Source organism: Neomonachus schauinslandi, chromosome 12 (genome assembly GCF_002201575.2).
Source record: "Neomonachus schauinslandi chromosome 12, ASM220157v2, whole genome shotgun sequence".
Taxonomy (NCBI): domain Eukaryota; kingdom Metazoa; phylum Chordata; class Mammalia; order Carnivora; family Phocidae; genus Neomonachus; species Neomonachus schauinslandi.
Genome location: NC_058414.1, coordinates 97,107,279 through 97,129,267, shown reverse-complemented (window position 1 = coordinate 97,129,267; position 21,989 = coordinate 97,107,279). Strand labels below are relative to the sequence as shown.

At 36.1% G+C, this 21,989-nt stretch overlaps 1 protein-coding gene across 1 annotated transcript in view; it reads right to left on the bottom strand.

Annotated features, from left to right (window-relative positions):
• The window catches only part of CNTNAP2 (contactin associated protein 2), a 1,342,199-nt gene that overhangs the window by 1,140,071 nt on the left and 180,139 nt on the right, over positions 1–21,989 (bottom strand). The gene's annotated exons all lie outside the window — the stretch shown is intronic.

The window sequence follows — 21,989 nt, the reverse complement described above, 5'->3', positions numbered from 1 at the left end:
AGCCACAGAATAAAGCAGAATACTCTTAAACCTAAAATAAAAACAACTAAGGCTAGATATCTCTTTGAAGTTCTAAATAATAAGTAAATTGAGAGAAGAAAGTAAAGGATCTTAAGCACAGTGCTGATCATGCTCTTTCGAGGGCGAAGTGCAGTCAGACCTCCACTGGGTAGAAGTTGCTTCTGTAATACATTTGAAAGGCTCCAATCAGTAGGACCAAGTTTTGTAAAACATGCTGTATGTGTGTGTACTTGGTAGTAAACTGAACTAAGTATCCTGGGCAAGTCTTTCATTGAATAATTTAGACTCGGCATGGATAAGGCCAAAACTTTGACTTGACAAGCATTAAAAATTGAGACATTAAATCACAGAAAAAATACACCCACAGAAGTTCAAATATCATTGTACATAAGATCTCTGTGTAAATATGACCTCTTTTCTATCCCCAGCCTCTACCTTTTCTTTTTCTCTAAAGGACCAAAGTCCAATCAAATATTAAATATCATCCAAATAACTATGTGGCAGACTTAATTTGATATCAACATAGGCCAAGTAGACTTTCATTTTGCTTGGGAAACTGAGAAACAGTTTCAGAAACAAGTATTTTTTAATATTTTGTTTATTTGATGTATGTTTTTTGAAAATAAAACTTTTTTTATTACTTCAGCTTGTCAGATTTACAAAGCAAATTTTTCACTTCTCCGAAACTATCTCACAAAACACAAATCACCAAAATAGACAGAAACTGTGTGCCCTTTTGGTGTAAGACTACAGTTACTTTAAGAATTCAGAAAAAAGACAAGTCACTTTCATCCAGGATGATTATAATCATCCTCATGGAATCTTTTTAAGTGACTGAACTAATAAATGAATTCAGTAAGGTTGCAAGATAAAAAAATCAACATAAGTTCAATTGTTTCTATACACTAATGAAAAAAGACATTAAGATAACACTTCTATTTACAATAGCATCAAAAACAGTAAATAGGAATAAATTTAACCAAGGAGGTGAAAGATCTATACGCTGAAAACTAACACACTGATGAAAATAATTAAATAAAACACAAATAAATGGGGAGATATTGTGTGTTCATGGATTAGAGAAATGACTATTGTTAAAATGTCCATACTATAGATCAGAGAGAAAATCCAAAGCCATTTATAGATTCATTCAATCTCTAGCAAGATTTCAATAGCACTTTTCACAGAAACTGAAAAAACAATCCTAAAATGCTTATGTAACTACAAAAGACCCCACATAGCCAAAGCAATCCTGAGAAAGAAGAACAAAGATGGAGGCATCACGCTTTCTCATTCTATACTGTGCTGCAAAGCTATAGTAATCAAAACAGTATGGTACTGGCATAAAAACATGCACAGACCAATGGAACAGAATCAAAAACCCAGAAATAAATCATGAACGTACAGTCAACTAATATTTGACAAGGAATCAAGAATACTCAAAGGGGAAAGGATAGTCTCTTCAAAAAATGGTACTAGGAAAACTGGATATTCACAGGCAAAGAATGAAACTGGACCCCTATCTTATATCACTCACAGAAATTAAATCAATATGGATTAAAGACTTAAATGTAAGGCCTAAACCCATAAGCCTCCTAGAAGAAAATGCATGGAGAAAGATCCTTCACACCGGTCTTGGCAATGATTTTTTGGATATACCAAAAGCACAAGCAACAAAATAAAAAACATGCTGGACTACATCAAACTAAAATGTTTCTGCAAGCAAAGGAAAATCAACCTAATGGAAAAGCAACCTATGGGATGGGTGAAAATATGTGCAAACCATATATCCAATAAGAGGTTAATATCCAAATATATAAGGAACTCATACAACTCATACAGCTCAATAACAAAAACAAATAACATGATTCAAAAATGGGCAAAAGAACTGAGCAGACATTTTTCCAAAGATAGACGAAAGGTGCTCAATATCACTAATCATCAGGGAAATGCAAATCAAAACAATAATAAGATACTACCTCACACCTCAAAGATACACCAAGAGTTGGCAAGGATGTGGAGAAAGGGAACCCCTGTACACTACTGGTGAAAATGTAAATTGGTAGTCACTTTGTAAAATGTTCCCATGGAAGGTGGTGGGACATAAATTGATACAATCACCATAAAGGTTCCTCAAAAAATAAAAAGTAAAATTACCATATGATCCAGCAATTTCACTTCTGGGTATATACGCAGGAAACAAAATCATTATGTCGAAGATATAACTGCACTCCCATGTCCACTGGAGCACTATATACATTATGTAATAAATATATGTAATAAATATATATAAATAAATGTATATATATAATAAATATATGTAATAAATATATATAATGTATATATAACAACATGGATAAAACTAGGTGAAAAAATCAGAAGCAGAAAGGAAAACACTGTATGGTCTCACAGGCGTAATCTAAAATACTCAAATAGTACAGAGTAGAATGGTGGTTGCCAGGGGCTGGTGGGAGGCAGAAGTAGAGAGATGTTGGTCAAAGGATACAAACTTCTAGTTATAAGATCAGTAAGTTCTGGGAAACCAATGTGCAGCATGGTGACAAGTTAAAAATACTGTGTTATATACTTGAAAGTTGCTAAGAAAGTATCAAATGTTCTCACCATACACACACAAAAAGGTAATTCTGGAAGGTGATGGATAGGTTAACCAATCTTATGTGGTAATAATTTTCCAATATATATTTATATCAAATCATCACACTGCACACCTTAAACTTATACAGTATTATATGTCAATTATATCTCAATAAAACTGGAAATAAAAAGGAACAGTCTACAGTAGAAAAATTATGTTCTATACATGCAAGTTCTTTAATACTAAATTTTATCAAACATAAGCTAGATGACTGTTTCCCAGGAGCACTTTCAGGTGATTTAAAGGTGAATTAGATAGTCATTAAGATTCCTTCCAAATAGTGCTCAAAAAATGATGGGGACATGTAAAAGAACATGGGATCCAATTTGAAAGGCTCTTAGTGGCCAAATCTGAGAAAATTTTGAGGAAAAAAAAAATATTGACAGCAATACATTATAATTCATAAAATAAAATAAGAATCCAAGAGTCTGTATCAATAATGAAAAACTCCCTCCAGAAAAAACTCTTCCTTATAATAGTATTCCAATAAAATTCCAATTCATAAATGTAGAAGGAATAATAAAAATAGAGTATCACCAGTTGGCAAACATCACAGTAGTTAATCACAAACGGATGCTAAAATTAATAGGTGATTGTTAGATGAAAAAGTATAATGATACACAAGATATTAACATAGTCTTAAAGTATTTCCCCACAATGTACTTAATTACAAAAAGAAAAAGTAATTTTAAAATGGAGAAATCACTTTAAGTGATCAATGTTAACGCCACAAGAAATGATATGCATCAACACCTTGTGCCTCCCGATATGATGCACTGACAAGGACATGACATCATTTGCCAAAAATGCATAAACTGAAGAAATTTTGGACAAATTCAAAATGAGGGATGTTCTACAAAATAACTGGCCGGTATTCTTCAAGCTTATGAACGACAAAGTAAGACCCTGGAACTGTCCAAATTACGAGAGACTTCAGAGACATGACAACTAAATGCAATGTGCAATCCTGGTCCAGAAAAAAGACAGTAATTGGGCAGGTGATGAGCTTTGCATAAGGTCTATAGACTAAAGTGGTATATCAATGTTATTTTCTGGACAGTGATCATTGTAACGTAGTTATAGAAGGTGTTGACATTTGGGGACTCTGGGTAAAGGTTATATGGAAATTCTGTATTATTTTTGCAACTGTTAGAGAAGTCTGAAGGAATTCTGAAATGAAAAGTTAAACAAGAATGAATGAATGAATGAATAGGTTCTGTCAAAAAAGTTGGGAGGGATGGGGGAGTTGGAGCTACATATGATAAGCAGCACACACAAGAAGAAATGCTAAATATCAGCGGCAACAAAACAGTAAAATGTATGCTTGGAAGAATGAGGCTGCAATATGGTCCAGACTCTGTTGGTCCTTCCACTTTAAGCTAAGACATTTGTATTTTATACTGTTATCAATGGAGAGCCAATGAGTTACTGCACTGGCTGATGATGAGCTCATGCAAGAGTCACTGCCCAAGTTCACTTCCCCTCCCTAAGGAAATTGCATCCAGTAACTGGTCAAAGTGGAGTAGAAAGCTCCAAGCTCATCATCCCAGCTCAGGACAATGTTGAAGGGCTATCCCAGATTTAGAACTTCCAGAGAGGTCAGCTGAAAGCTTTGTTAAGTGTAATTACACTCCAACTTCTCCCTCTTCCCAATTCTCCCTCTTTTTCCTTTTGTTTCACAGATAGTGATCCCAAGAGCACCCCTAATAAATCCTCAACATGCTAACGTCCATCTCAGAGTCAAATCCAATCAGTCACAGAAACAATGATGGGGCTGAGGATTCAAGGTTGGGTGATACCATTCAACAACAAGTTAGCAGGCAAGAACAGCAGGTATGTGAGAAAGGAAGATGGAGAATAAAGAATGAAGTGTGGATTTCAGCAAGCTAAAATTGAGGAAGCTGTGGGCACCCCGTAGAAATGTTCAGCAGGCAACTGGAATACAAAGGGCCTATCTGGAAGCAAGTTCAGAAAAACGAATGCAAACGTTGCCCTTCTCCACACAGAGAAGATAGGTCCACTCCTTTTTGAGTAGTGCTGTTGCTGCCACCGGCTCTATTATCCTGTGAGGAAATCCAGATAGTCTAAGATCTATTATTTGATTCCTGATAAGATTTCTTTTAAACTAAATTCTCTTTGGTCTGTGTTTAGTCATGTGTTCAAATGGTCTAGCTGAGGATTTAGATTAGCATCTTGGACAAGTTTTGAGCAATGTTAAACCATTTCATCTGCCCAAAGATACAATAACTGCTTCTTTTTAAACCGTCCAATGAGATAAGAAATACCCCCCACTCAAATAAGTCATTTCAGGGACAATATAGAACTCAGTGAAGCCCTGAATCTTAACAAATAAGAAGTTCAAGCTTTTCAAAGAAAATCAGGCTATCAGAATTCAAACAGACCTTCTGGGAGTGATTTAATGTATTTTTTTCTGCCTCTGTGGAGGATGGAACCTGAATGGTACCTAACTATGATCTGAAAATAAGACAGAAAGCATATCCCAATCTATATTTTTAAAAAATGCTTTGTTTTCTTATTCTGAGCACCTACCAAAAGCCATTTTAAAGTTTTTGTAAAGATTTTCTTTCTCTGATAATCTGAATTTCAAAAATGTCATATTCCACATTAAAGTTTTATTTATTTTATATGACCATCAATTTTAATCTTGCACATCCAAAGATATCTCATATGGAAGCTTAACAACATGTGCATTAGAAAGTGAACTCAAGAGAAAAATATGTTAATTCATTAATTTACTCATTTGCTCAAATATTAAGTGAACTAAATGCTAAACCATGTAACTTTATAAAGTAAAAGACCTATAATAAGGAAACCTAGGCTTTGGGAAGAGAGTTATGGGAATTTGGGCAAGAATTACAAGTTACTGAGTGCCTTCTATGAGCCAGTCATTGTACTATCCTAGGTTCTTTAACAAAGGGTTATCTTCTTGAATTCTTATCATCACCCAATTGTTACAGGATGGTTACCCTTCTTATAACCATCCTACAGTTACCCATGGCACTAAACAGTGAAACTGAGATTTAAAGAGGTCCGTATGCCAACGGTCACATCATTGGTAAGTTTTCCACTTGTGCCTGTTATTTTTCCATGAATATATTACATAATCATTCAGTGAGTTATTTCAGCATTGGTACTTCGAGAAACACATGATTTGATTTATTTCAGTGTAACACCATCACGGTAACTTTATATCTGTCTTCAAAGACCCATAAGGAAGACAGAATAACGCAAGATGTCTCCATTTTAGATTAATTTGCAAGATTTTCAAATTAGTCCACTCTGAATAACAATTCCAATTCGTCCTAATCTTTATTAGCTTATCACTATTTGCTTAATCTCAAGAGTATACAAACTGTCAATACATATCATGACATAGTTACAAATTATTTTCATTTTCATTTATTTGTATTTAGCTTTTACTACAAAAATACAGGTTTATCATGAGGGAATAAAAGTGGGAACAATGGGTACGAACTACAGCTTTTCTTAATAATAAACACTTTTATAATAAAATAATTCAAAAGCTGTTATTCCAAACCAACCTTAAAAAAAATGACCTTGCTCCATTTACAATGTATTTGTAAGATGTATGTAGTTAAAAAAAAAAAAAGTTAATACCAAATCACACTTTAGAAGATTTCTCATAAGAACTGAACATTTTTCAGGGACATGTATTAACTCATTTTCTATCTAATGTTGGAATCAAAAGACCAACCTAGCATTTAAGTCCTTAGTCATTGGTTTTGCTCAGCATCAAAACTACAGTTTGGATTTACTGAATTAATTGAGCTCTTTCTATATACCACGTTCCTTGTTGAGAACTTAAGAAATTATCTAATATAATGATCAACAAAAATTCTCTGATACACAATATTATACCCATTATATGAAAAACCAAAACCTAAAGTGGTATAGCATTTTGCTCTAAATCCCACATCTTGTGAGTAAAAATCTACAATCCCAGGCCATTTGACCTCAGTATCCTTGGTCTCAACAAGTGACTGCAAGAATTTTCTACTTACTTCTCAGTAACACACTGCAATAGGTTTGGTAAAATATTACTACAGAACATGGGTAGACTCCCTTGAGGAGTGTAATTCCTCCACCAGCCATATCAGCAGCACTGGAAATTTGTTAGAGAAACAAATTATTCACCCTCCCCATCTTATCGAATCAGAACCTCCAGAGGTGGGGCTTATAATCTGCTTTCAACAAGCTCCTCACGTGATTCAGCTTGATTTCAATGAACCACATCACTGGGAGAAGTGAGAAATCCTGGCCTTGGAGGTGAGAATTAGCACAGTAAAAGGCTATTTACTCTTCAGAAACTATTTTCCTTTCTTTACATATCACAAAAGGTAGAAAAAAAATGTTGAAGGAATTTTTCTCCAATAGGATGATTCGCTGCAGTTTCTTTACGGACAGATACATAAACTCATTTATATATAATGTTTGCTAAGTGCCAACTGCCAGTAAGAGCAAATCATAATGATCTAGTATAAACCAAAGATATCTTTAAAAAGTATTTTATTTTTTAAAAACTGCAACCTGAAAGAGGACAAAAATATTTTTTTAAAAAATAACTAATCAAGAGGTGCCTAGTGGCTCAGTCGGTTAAGCGTCCAACTCTTAATTTCAGCTCAGGTCATGATCTCAGGGTGGTGAAATCGAGGCCTGTATAAGGCTACATGCTCAGCAGGGTGTCTGCTTGAGATTCTCTTTCTCCCTCTCCCACCTGCCACCCCCACTCTCTCTCCATCTCTTAAAAAAAAAAATAATAATAGTAATAATAATAATTAAACAAGATTTTTAAATGAATTTTTAACATAAGTGTTTTGGATATGTATATATCCAAAACATATATATATATAAATACACACACACATATTGATGAGCCAGTTGTGTACATAGTTTTAGATACAGTTGGATAATTGGCCAATGGCATTATTTAGTAGCTTTTTTTTTTAATTTTTTAAATTTTTTTTTTTTTGAAGATTTTATTTATTTATTTGAGAGAGAGAGAGCATGAAATGGGGGAGGGTCGGAGGGAGAAGCAAACTCCCTGCCGAGCAGGGAGCCCGATGCGGGACTCGATCCTGGGACTCCAGGATCATGACCTGAGCCGAAGGCAGCCACTTAACCAACTGAGCCACCCAGGCGCCCTATTTAGTAGCTTCTTAACATTGTCCAAGAGAAATATTAAATATTTAAAATCTAAACCTCTTATTCCTATACATGGTTTCTCTATTTTAAAGAAAAAAAGGTAAATATTTACAAAAAACTTGTTGACTCTGTTGATGGTTAACTTTTTTGAAGACCATTGTTTGAACTAATAAATTAGCTCAAAAATACAAGTTAAGAATAATCATAATGGAAAATTTCAAGTATTCTCCTAAAGCACCTTGCTATGTTTAGGTATTTTGCAGGTATCTGACATATCACTACTGATACTGGAAAAAAAAAAATAATGAACTGGAATTCCAGGTCAATGTCCCATATTCATTGATCGCACTTCACAGAATAATTAAGGAAGCTTGTTGTTTACATCCTCTATTCAAAATCATTTTCATCACTCTATGAATTAAATTAACAGTACTCACTCTTTTATAACTACATAGAAGTGATTCAAAACAGTGTGAAAGTTTTTGCCTAGAATAGTGTGTTTTGTGGCAAAAGGTTAATTTCACTATATTCATCCCATTAGAATTCAAAGACAGCTATTTCAGTCAGATGCTGAAACACATGAATTGGGACTGCCAAATGCAAAATGCACTAAAATTAAATGCCTACTTAGAATTGTGCTTGCATTTCAAAAGCATCACATTTAGCTGATGGCATGCAAAACTGTCAGAATATAATACTGATTTATAGGATTTCCACTGCCAGGAACCATTGGGGAAAATAGGAGAACCAGAGGGATTCAAAAGAAACTTGATCTTTTCATGAAGAAAAAATATTACGGATAGAAATCTTATAAAAATAAACTTAATGAGACTGTGGAGCTATTTCAATGAACCACACCATTGGGAAAAGTGAGAAATCCTGGCTACAGAGGGCAGCAGCATCTCTTTCTTCCTATCATCATCTCGTCTTTTCAAAAACAGGATGCATTAGCATTCTAAAATGACACCTCCATGCAACGATGTCTAAACCAGAAGCCATTCTTCATGCAGAGAGGCAGGAAGTGGAATGATGGGACTGAATAAGAACGAAGGGAAAGAGTAAATAAAGGAAAAGAGGAAAAGTAAGGAAGTGGAGGGAAAAGCAGACTGAGAAATTGAAAAAGGTAATGAAAATGAGGGAGAGGAAAACCAAGGAGAAAAACAGAACCTGGAAAGAACAAAACAGCCTATTTGCATGTACTGTTTTCTAACTGCTCATCATTCTTCATTTAATTTGGTAAAAGACAATGAATATGAAAGGGAACAGCACCCACATTGCTCCTATTCACCAAGGGTATTTATAACATGTCAGATACAAATATTCTTCCTTATTAATTTTTAAACTATTAACCAGTTCTTGCACTTTGTAGAAGGTAAATACATTTCTTTCCCAGCCTTTCTGGCTGGGTAAGAACAGATTTACTCCAGCAAACTTGAAAAGTGTGCTCTTCACAATTAGTGCTCCAACAAAGACATCTGTAACAGGCTGAGCAGAACGCAGAGTGCCTGTTTGCCAATGTACCAAAGGGGAAAAACAATTGAAGCTATTTTGCCATTATGGGTACACCCACACATAACTCTGCTTTTTCTTAAAAAAGAAAATTCAAGTATAATACAGAAGAGAATTTAGAGCCTGTGGGGTATTTATAGGGTGGGAGGATTCATGAAGCCATTCTTTAATGCATTAGTAAGTCTTGCTTTGTGTTAATAATTGCATTTGTTTTGTTTTTTTGTATGGGAATTTTGTACTTTCTCTCAAATACAGATTGTAGGATATGCTGAATTTCCTGGGCACAGGATTAGGGGAAATACAGTGGCACTCCTCCTATAGGTAAGAGGGTAAATACAACTTGGAGCTAAATCATAAGCAAGAAATGAATGTATTATTTCCTTCAGACTCCCACCACAATTCAATATGATCTTACAATAGAAAAAAAATTAAAGCCCTAAGAACTTTTGTCTCTGAAGTGGTTATGAGTATTTGTATAGTATCTATGATTAATAATTGCAACTAGCAGGTGGAAATAGATGGCTGGAGATCTTCTATTATGACAACTTACCAGTCTATTATTTCAGGTGGGTAATTATCAAAACTATCAATGTACATGATGTTAGCAGTGCACTTTTATTATCAAGGTTTAACAATAAAAATGGGATTAAACCATTAGCAACATTTTCTTTATCTTTATTTTTTTTCTTTTTACAACCTAGTCAAAAACCCCTGAATATGTGTAGGTAATAACAAACATAGCAAACATACAAAACTTAAACAAGACCAAAGAATGGGAAATGGGCATTTATTTTCAATTGTTGTTAATCCAAACACAGAGGTAGAGCTGTCTTTTCTTCTCTGGACCTTTTGACATCTGCAGCAACACATTCTGCATTTTACTCTGTCATCTGTGATATTGGAAATGAAATGCTGTGTCTGATCAGAAGCATCAAGCATGAAGCCAAGCAGAAGATACATAAGTATCTTATGGTCCATTGCTCATGGTGATTGAGCTAGTGGGATCTAAAAGGGACACAGAGAGGTCTGACACACACAACACCATCTCTCGCTCTCAAGCTCACACACATACCAATACACATGCTCATGAAGAAACGGCCTTCTCCATCTGGCAGCTACTAATTGATTGACTAATTGAGCATTAAGGCCTTCAAAGAGTGCTAAACATGAGTAGGATCAAAAAATTCTCCCCCTCTGAACAGACCTAGGATAATTTCTTATAGCTTTGTTACTGTAAATATCTAAAAAAGTGTGGGGGGGGTAGTATTTATGTTAAAATTTGGTAAGCATATAATACCATCTCACATTTCATGTACTTGAAGCATATATTTTGTTAAATTCTGTCATAAATATATAGAATATAATAATGTGTTACAGTCCATACATTTTTAAAATAAAATTGATCTAAAATAGCTCTAAATTGTGTTTTCATTTTCTTCTCTCTCTATATCAGGAGTAAATAAACAAAAAAGCCTGTGGGCCAAATTCAGCCCATCACCTATTTCTGGATGGCTCATGAGCTAAGAATGAATTTTGTATTTTTAAATGGTGGGAGGAATGAAAAAAATGATGTTGTATGACAGATGAAAATTATATGAAATTCAAATTCCAGTGTCCATCAGTAAAGATTTACTGGAATACATTCATGCTTACTAGTTTATATATTGTCTACACCTCCTTTCATGCTATGATGACAGAAATGAGTAGTTATCTCAGAGATCAAATGTATCCTGAAAATCCTAAAATATGAACTGTCTGTCCCTTTTCAAAAAAGCATTTACCAACTCTTGATTTATACCACATTCATCTACTTCAGCCAAAGTAGAAATAGTAAAGTCTCATAGTTTTGGTTTAAGCCTTTTCCAGACATAGTCTCTCCTAAAAATTAATTCTTAATAACTTACAAAAACATAACTATTTCCTTGGCACTTCCTTTTGAAATTCCTTTTAACTCTGCCCTTTGTTTTCTTGATTTGGACCACACTACACAACCACCACCACCACCCCCACATTCCCCTGCTCCCCAGGTTTCCCTTGGTTTTCCTGGCTTCCTTTCATCCCCCTTGGCCAGCTCCTCTTCTGTTTCAAAGTTCACATGCTCCAAAAACTCTGCTCTAGGCCCTTTTCATTCCCAGAGCAAAATAACCACTTCAAACCTCTGGAAGAAGCCTTACTGTACTGACTAAGGCCTTCATGTGGAGGAAGGTGGCATTTTACGACTCGGGTTAAACTATCTTGAAACACACAGAAAACAAGAAAATGTTACACCTTCCTAATGTGACTTGTATGTCACCATTCTCTTCTAAAGTCTTTCTATAGGGAGTCAGTAATATAGAGATTTCAGCTAACATGGTCTTCTTTCTTGGTGTCCTCAATCATGATACACAGTAGATTGTACTTTATTTACCATATGCATAATCAATGGGAACAAGAATTCTTTATCCCTTCAAAAAATAATTACTGAGAACTTATCATGAGTTAACACTGCTCAAAGTGTTGGAGATACAGGGGTGAAGAGGAGAGTCAATATGCTTGCTTTCATGGAGCTTATTTTAAGGGAGGAGACAGATGATAAAGATACAAAATAATTTAAACAAAGGCTATAAAAACCATAAATGCAATCATGGGAATACATGGGCTAAAATGTAATTATGGGGCACGGGTAAGTTTGTGTGTGTGTGTGGTCGGTAGTTCCAAGAAGAGGAAAAGTTAATTATAAAGGAGGCAGTAATCTTGGTGAGCGAGTCAAAGACTGCCAGTATGGCTAGAACATGTATTACAAGAAGAGGCCAAAGAAGTAGACAGGAAACTGGGGATGAGAAGGAATTGGGGTTTTAGATATTCCAAGTACAATGGAGGGAAGGTAACTGGGAGAATAGAAGACTTAGGGAAACATACATATCTTTACCAACTAATAAAATGGATGCATTTGGAAAAGCCATTTAATTTCTCAGGCTTTTGAATTCACTTTTGCAAAACATGGGAGTTAGAAACGATGGGCATTAATGTTATACCCAAGATCTAGAAAATCAACAGATCTTTAGAACATTTACAGGCGGTATATCTAAAACATAACTTTAGTAAAACTCTCAAAATTTTGAAGGCTATCCTTCCATTTTTTTTTACTGTCATAAACTTTTATTCATACTCTTGCTTTAATATTTTAGTATAGGGGCGCCTGGGTGGCTCAGTTGGTTAAGCGACTGCCTTCGGCTCAGGTCATGATCCTGGAGTTCCGGGATCGAGTCCCGCATCGGGCTCCCTGCTCGGCAGGGAGTCTGCTTCTCCCTCTGACCCTCCTCCCTCTCATGCTCTCTGTCTCTCATTCTCTCTGTCTCAAATAAATAAATAAAATCTTTAAAAAATATATATATATATTTTAGTATAATTTATCTTTCCTTATTTTCCCAGATAGACTGAAAGCCACTTGAGAGGTTGAATCTTTTCTATTATTTAATGAAACAACTAGTTGAGAGTTATTTATATAATGTCTATTCTGCACAATGAAGACTGGAAAAATCCTTTTTTAAATTCTTTTTATAAGTGTGTTCCCAAGGGTAACGTTAGACTCACAGTGCCTTAGATTTTTACTTAGAAGAAACTCTGAAGACCATGTAGTCTAGTAGCATTATTTTGTAGATGAGAAAACTGGTTACCAGGGCATTTCCAAAATGCTAATGTATTTTGTAGTACAGATAAGTGTAAGAGTATGTTTATGGAGATGGAGAGTTAAAAGACACCTACCCAAACATCAACTGATGGGATCATTCCAACACTTGGAAACCATCTTACTGGGAATGGGACAAGCTTTTCTGGTCTCATCTGAAAGGGTCTTTGGCTGGTGATTGTCAGCCTGTGCCCCTCAGTGTGCAGAGTGGCACCACTGAGCTGAAGGCCAGCTCAACTGGCTGTGACCTTTGTTTATCAAACATTGTACCACTATCACTGGACCAGCAGAGTGCTGAAATGAGAAGCTCCTTGTATAAGAAATCTGCTTTGATATTGAAAAGATAACTGAATTAAAAAAAAAATCAAATTCTCTCACATTTTCAAAGAAGATCCTAAATTCCTCAGCTCAAAGGGTAAACAGAAATTAATAGTTGGCGAACTGAAAAAAGGCTTCTACCTACAGTAGACTGCCTGGTCAGGAGTATTATTCTATAGGAAGAAACTGCAAGAGGAATGGACTTTTTGCTCCACTGCTTTAAGTCTTTTAAGTCCTTTTCTATATTTACTCCTATCTTATCTTTACAAAAAATTCAATTTCTTTGCACAGTGTTCAATCTCTTTAAAAATAAAAAAAAGCCCAATGTGTGTGGTACCACACAAATCTTAAACTGAAGTTTTATTTACTTATCTCTCTTCTACATCAACCTACACAATTTGGCAGGACCCCTCATTTGAGCTTCTGAAGATCTGAAACTCTGGCCAGCCCAGAGGCAATGAAAGTCTGACAGTACAGGTTTCACTTGCTCACCAAAATAAATATGGTAGTAAATTAAAAGGTTTAAAAACATAAAATATAGTATCCATGAGAAAATTCCACTTCAACTCCCAGTTCCTCCACTGATATTATATGAGTTTATTTTTATTTATTTTTTTTATTTATTTTTATTTTTTTTTTAATTTTTAAAGATTTTTATTTATTTATTTGACAGAGAGAGAGATAGTGAGAGCAGGAACACAAGCAGGGGGAGTGGGAGAGGGAGAAGCAAGCTTCCTGCCAAGCAGGGAGCCCGACGCGGGACTCGATCCCAGACCCTGGGATCATGACCTGAGCCGAAGGCAGACGCTTAACGACTGAGCCACCCAGCCGCCCTATATGAGTTTATTTTTAAAGTATCTAAATGGAATACCTAATGTACTCATTCATGGCTGGGATCCCAACAATCTTAGCTTTGTTCTCAACACTGTCTCTGTCACGGTCTTTCTTATGCAAGGTGCTATTGTTCACATGTGCAAAAAAGACTAACACATCATCGAAGATAGTAAACACTTTCTGAGAGTCATGTCACATATAATCACTCTTTTGTGTGTGTGTGCGCGCATTTTTTTTAAATTTTTTATTGTTATGTTAATCACCATACATTACATTATTAGTTTTTGATGTAGTGTTCCATGATTCATTGTTTGTGCATAACACCCAGTGCTCCATGCAGAATGTGCCCTCTTTAATACCTATCACCAGGCTAACCCATCCTCCCACCCCCCTCCCCTCTAGAACCCTCAGTTTGTTTTTCAGAGTCCATCGTCTCTCATGGTTCGTCTACCCCTCTGATTTCCCCTGCTTCATTCTTCCCCTCCCGCTACCTTCTTCTTCTTCTTCTTTTTTTTTTTTCTTAACATATATTGCATTATTTGTTTCAGAGGTACAGATCTGAGATTCAACAGTCTTGCACAATTCACAGCGCTTACCAGAGCACATACCCTCCCCAGTGTCTATCACCCAGCCACCCCATCCTTCCCACCCCACCCCCCACTCCAGCAACCCTCAGTTTGTTTCCTGAGATTAAGAATTTCTCATATCAGTGAGGTCATATGATACATGTCATTCCCTGATTGACTTATTTCGCTCAGCATAACACCCTCCAGTTCCATCCACGTCGTTGCAAATGGCAAGATCTCATTCCTTTTGATGGCTGCATAATATTCCATTGTATATATATCTACCACATCTTCTTTATCCATTCATCTGTCAATGGACATCTTGGCTCTTTCCACAGTTTGGCTATTGTGGACATTCCTGCTATAAACATCAGGGTGCAAGTACCCCTTCGGATCACTACATTTGTATCTTCGGGATAAATACCCAGTAGTACAATTACTGGATATGGTAGCTCTATTTTCAACTTTTTGAGGAACCTCCATACTGTTTTCCAGGGTGGCTGCATCAGCTTGCATTCCCACCAACAGTGTAGAAGGGTTCCCCTTTCTCCGCATCCCCACCAACATCTGTCATTTCCTGACTTGCTAATTTTAGCCATTCTGACTGGTGTGAGGTGGTATCTCATTGAGGTTTTGATTTGGATTTCCCTGATGCCGAGCGATGTTGAGCACTTTTTCATGGGTCTGTTAGCCATTTGGATGTCTTCTTTGGAAAAATGTCTGTTCTTGTCTTCTGCCCATTTCTTGATTGGATTCTTTGTTCTTTGGGTGTTGAGTTTGATAAGTTCTTTAAAGATTTTGGGTACTAGCCTTTTATCTGATATGTCATTTGCAAATATCTTCTCCCATTCTGTCGGTTGTCTTTTGCTTTTGTTGACTGTTTCTTTTGCTGTGCAAAAGCTTTTTATCTTGATGAAGTCTTAATAGTTCATGTTTGCCCTTGCTTCCCTTGCCTTTGGAGATGTTTCTAGGAAGAAGTTGCTGCGGCTGAGGTCGAAGAGGTTGCTGCCTGTGTTCTCCTTTAGGATTTGGAGGACTCCTGTCTCACATTGAGGTCTTTCAACCATTTGGAGTCTATTTTTATGTGTGGTGTAGGGAAATGGTCCAGTTTCATTCTTCTGCATGTGGCTGTCCAATTTTCCCAACACCATTTGTTGAAGAGACTGTCTTTTTTCCATTGGACATTCTTTCCTGCTTTGTCGAAGATGAGTTGACCATAGAGTTGAGGGTCCATTTCTGGGCTCTCTCTTCTGTTCCATTGATCTATGTGTCTCTTTTTGTGCCAGTACCCTACTGTCTTGATGATGACAGCTTTGTAATAGAGCTGGAAGTCCAGAATTGTGATGCCGCCAGCTTTGCTTTTCTTTTTCAACATTCTTCTGGCTATGCAGGATCTTTTCTGGTTCCATACAAATTTTAGGATTCTTTGTTCCATTTCTTTGAAGAAAAGTGGATGATGGTATTTTGATGGGGATTGCACTGAATGTGTAGATTGCTCTAGGTAGCATTGACATCTTCACAATATTTGTTCTTTCAATCCATGAGCATGGAACGTTTTTCCATTTTTTTGTGTCTTCCTCAATTTCTTTCATGAGTATTTCATAGTTTTCTCAGTACAGATCCTTTGCCTTTTTGGTTAGATTTATTCCTAGGTATCTTATGGTTTTGGGTGCAATTGTAAATGGGATCGACTCCTTAATTTCTCTTTTGTCTTGTTGGTGTATGGGAATGCTAGAACTCATACAGGAATTCAGTAAAGTGGCAGGATATAAAATCAATGCACAGAATCAGTGGCATTCCTATAATCACTCTTTAATTATACTGTTTTACTCTCTCCTGGACTTGTAACTGTTAGTATTCTCCTACATTTGTATTCCTCCTCTTTTCTACTCATTCTGGACAGTTATTGATGATATCTTGATATCTTTCCTTCCTTCTAATTTTGTGTGTGTGTGTGTGTGTAGAACCCTTAGAAAAATATATAATTAAAGTATTATCCTGTACTCATTCCCCACGCAAATTTTACACGGAATCATAAACAACAGTTCTCTCTTCCCTGGCCTTTGTATTTTTTTGAGATTTTAAGTAATCTCTACACACAATATGGGGCTCAAACTCACAACCCTGAGATCAAGAGTCACATGCTCCATCCACTAAACCTGCCAGGCACCCCGCCTTTGTATTTTTTTTAAATGTTAATTCATCACTTGCACAAAGAAATCTCCAATGAACTTGGCACCATATTTTAAATTGTATTTTAAGGGTTTCTGTTTTCAGATATTCTGCTGATTCTATCACACCACCTACAAAATTATATATAAATTTCTTAACTCATTCCTATTAGACATTTGGTGTTTGACTTGGGGCTGTACAAAGTAAGGAATTTAGCTCACTTTAGCATCTTCTATATATTCCCCACATCCTTCTCTGATTCTGTTGGTTAAAATATTATTTTTAATTTTCTGCTAGTTATAATATATTCTTTTTTTTATTTTTTAAAGAGTTTTTTTATTTATTTGACAGAGAGACACAGCAAGAGAGGGAACACAAGCAGGGTGAGTGGAAGAAGGAGAAGCAGGCTTCCCGCTGAGAAGGGAGCCCAACGTGGGGCTCAATCCCAGGATCCAGGGACCATGACCTGAGCCGAAGGCAGATGCTTAATGTCTGAGCCACCCAGGCGCCCTACAATATATTCTTAAATACTATTTTTGGACTTCTTTTTCTTAACCCATTTGCTCTCTAAAATACCTGGACAATCTACCTAGGAAGGCTCAGGACTCCTAATGTGTGCTCTGGTATCTCAAAATAATATTCTAGTTTTTCTAAATTACACTTAAAATAAGTATTTCTATAATGACTTCACGTTGCACTTAGTATCTTCTTACTAAATATAAATGCCACAGAGAAGTTATTTTATACTCTAGACCAGCACCAGCCAAGAGCACTTTCAGTGATAATGGAAATGTTCAATACCCACACTATCCACTGGTGAGGAAACACTGAAAGGTGCTATTCTTGCTCTCAAACACTGGAGACATGGATGACAGCCAGACGTAGCTGAGAAAAAATGCAAGGTAAATAGGTAAATAAAAAGGGTGATATTTCACCTTTCACCAGTTATCTCCTGCTCTCCTTTAGTTCCAAATGATTTCACCTTTCACCAGTTATCTTCTGCTCTCTTTAGTTCCAAAAGATTCATAAGTCTAATTTGATGTTTTAACTAGAGTAATATATTTTAAACCCCATGTATTTTCCAATGTACACTCTTAACTTCACCTCCATGACTGGAGTATAGGCCTGGCATAACACTTGTTAAAGGGTCTCCTGAAGTTTTAATGGTTTCTAATCTGTACTAACAGTCACTGTAATGTTGTAGGGTGAAAACACCTTAAAAATAGCCACATTTAGTTAGTGGCAAATACTGGACAGTTTTTGACTTATAATGATTATGTCAGAGTCTTTTATTCATCAAACAATATTTTGTGAGAACCCTTGTAATATCATAGGCTGGCCTACAATTTCCAGGCCAAAGAGATAAGATCCATTCCAAAGCATGAAGGAGTGAGAGGTATAATGAAATATACCTGTGTTTCAGTTTTGGCTCTGCCTTTCGCTAGTTTGGGTACTCTTTTGACCTTCAATTCCTTTATTTCTAGAATAGGAATGATAATGCTAAATGTGAAAGACTCTTAATGAGGTTTTTGCAAATGAAAACTGTCACATAGTAGTTGTTCAGTTGATGGTAGCTAATATTATTAAGTTATTACTTCTAAGTTATTAAATAATTTGTTACACATAGATTTTTAATAAGGATTAAATGAGATGCAGTATACAAGCATTTAGCAAGGTATGTGACACACAATACATGACCACTAAACATTAATTCATGTGCTTACCAAACATTGCTCTTTACCCAAGTAGCAGCCTTCTACGTACATTGGCATCATCCACATACTGTGGCACCCTCCACATACATTACACTAAATGTGACATTTTCTTCAGGATGCCTATGCTCTATAGGGTAATTATATATATATATATATATATATATATATATATGATTATATATTCTTTAGCTGTCATGTTTTGTTTTTCTTTTCTACTTCTGAATTACCTGGAAATCCCCATAAGACACCCTTTCCCACTATTCAGCACATGATGGATTTACACTGAACTAGATACTGAGTTCAGACACTGCTGAAGCAAGAACACAGAAAAGATTTTTTTCTGTTACCATGTGGGTTCTAGTTGATCTAGGGCTCAATCTCTGTTGCTGAGTAACGGTCCATCATGTGTTCCTAGATAAACTCACTTTGGAGTACTGGATGCTTGTGTCTCCAACCCCGACCCTTTATATATATTTGCTTGCACCAGTTAGCACAGGGGCCTAAGAAGCTCTCCTGTGCAGGAATAGTGGCTGGGACTGAAGCCTTCATGGTGGCCCACAGATACAAATATTTGCCTGGTAGGTTGAGTGGCCCCAAACCAAGACCAGACTGCAAGAGAAGATAGTAATGGTGTCTGGACTGATGAACCAAACTCAGCATAAGGCCTGGTTTTGAGCACACCCTGACCACTTGGGCACCATGGATGCTGCCTGGGGGGAGGCTCCATGTGGTGTATAAACTTGCATGTAAGCATGTGTGTCTAAGTGGAAAAGCTGTACAGGTAGGAGTGGTAACCCTCTAAAGCACAGATAATCTGTGTCACAGATTAAACACACACAGAAGAGCAGAAAATTCTCCCTTTCAGGTCACCAGAATACTTTTTCCTGCTCCCCTCCACGCAGGCTGCACTAAGACCAGAAGGAGTAAGAGCAAGACCAATAAGCTTACAGTAGATGTTGACATCAGTTCTTGCCTCCACTGTTAGCCCCAGCACCAGCAGCTCATGGAGGTACTACCATGGGGCTCTCTGCAGAAAAGAAACTGTGGAGTTCCCCCACAAAAGTAAACATGTACTTCAACTTCTCCAGCAGAGGTGGCACATGAGAGCCAGAACTGATTCAACAAAATATGTACCTTCTTCTGAACAACCATGAAAATATTTCGAAGGAGATATCTGGAAGACTGAAATTCTTGTTGGTCTAGTAGATTGTTTTCAAAACCACTGCCATGTGTGTATTCATGCAAATGACACCTGGTGTGTACTCAAAAGATGTGTGGGTGCACTGATATACCTATTGCCTGTCTGCATCCTTTTTCTCATTGTTTCATAATTATACCCCTCTAAACAAAATTTGGGCAAGCACAACATAATGGTTCTCTATAGGCTGTCCTTTATAACTCTATCTCCTAAACGCCTCTAAACATAATGCTATAGATTACGGGTTGGCAAACCATAGTCCCCAGACAAAATCCGGCCAGTCACCGGTTTTTGTAAATAATGTTTTTTTGGAACACAGCCACCATGTATCTAGTAGATACTGTCCATAGGCTCTCTTAGGCCACAATGGCAGAGTTGAACACTGAGGCAGTACTCATTATTTAGCCATAAAGTCTACAATGTTTGTATCTAGCCTTTTATATGAAGAGTTTATGGACCCCCCTTATACATAAAAAAGATACTCATGAAACATTTGCTTAAAAATATAAAACTTGCTCCAAACTATTCCTAAACTCACAGAAAGAACAAATTCTTTTTCAGAGTCAATTTCTAGGTTTAAATTATATTAACACTAAAGAGAAATCACCTGGTTTATCTAAATATCAACTAGTCAATATAGTATAAGATGATACCAGTGCTGTAGCTGATTAACTGATCTGTACATGGTATTAAAATGCTGTACTCAGTGCACACCTTTGTTTTATGATTTTACTGTCTTCTATTAAGACATCTGGGAATTAAATTTAAAAAACAGAGGTTTAAAAACAAACCAAAAGAAAGCTTAATTGCATGCTATTCTTTTGCAGAAACAGATACTTCATTTAGTTAAGTGACAAGGATAAGAAATTTTATGTGTTTTACTAACATTTTGCAGTAAGTTTCACTGTTTTGCAAATCTTCACTAAGGTCTGGTTCTTGATTGAGATGACAGTATTCAAAATAAAACCACTAAAAAGTTATTTTAATTCAGGAATAGTGGGCTGAGGCTGTGGAGAGAGTTTCCAATTCTGATTTGGATTTCAAATGGAACCTTAATAAATCAAGATGAGGCCCATGGATTTGCTCATTTACTGCCTGCACTGCTGGTGATCAGTGCAAGAGAACGGCCTGTTGTTGAGAGCCCAGTTCCTCAGGATTTTCTAATCTTCCAACTCGACATAAAAAACCATCCTGTCTCACCTAATACACTGAAATAAATAAACCCGTGTCTCCCTGCTTAGGAAGATGAGGTTTCAGATTGTTTCTTTGCAAATCAGAATCCTCCTGTGCCAAACTATTCAGATTTCATAAACTGTACAATAGCCAAGGCAGCTCAACTTAGATAGCAATGCTTTAATTGCTTAGTGATGCCTCAGGACAATATGAAAGGATTTTTAAAAATCTAAACTAATATTAAGCACTAAATCAATTTTTCAACAATATGACATCTCATTTGATCTTTTTATTTACCTACCCTGTTTTAATCCTGGCTAAAAGGCACTGCACACTGTGTTTGCAAGAAATCTAAACTATGTTACTATTTAAGATTCTGCACTTAATTCACTGAAATAAGCAGGTTAAAGGAAATGCAATGTTAATCTACTATATGAGATATAAAAAAGAATGAGGCAAAAACTACACCATGCTACTCAAAGTGGAATATAAAAACCACATCTGGAAAACCAGAAAGGTAAATGAATAATAAACACTTAGGACATTTTTTATTTCCTCTAACAAAGATTTTCTAAGATGGCTGATTTCACTGCCTTACAAAAGAACAGGTACATGCAATTCTGGATAAAGGACTTTTTGAACAAGTAAAAGTAAATGGGAATATATGATTCATAGTCATTTAGATAACTACCAAATTAAAAAATAGGGATAAATATATTTTCGAAATTGCTAGCCGGCTTTTACTTTATCACTTTTCTTTGAGTTCTTTCTTTAGAAATTGTTTTTTTTTGCGGGGGGGTTGTTGTGTTGTTGGTTTTTTTTGTTTTTTTTTTTGTTTTTTTTTTGCTTTTTTGTGTGGTAGCCAAATGGCTTTTTTATGAAGAATTTCTCATTGATGCCCCTTTGGCAAGTTAGCAAATCCTTTGTACAGCCCATAGCTCCCTCCCACACAGAGCATTTTGCATGCACACACTCT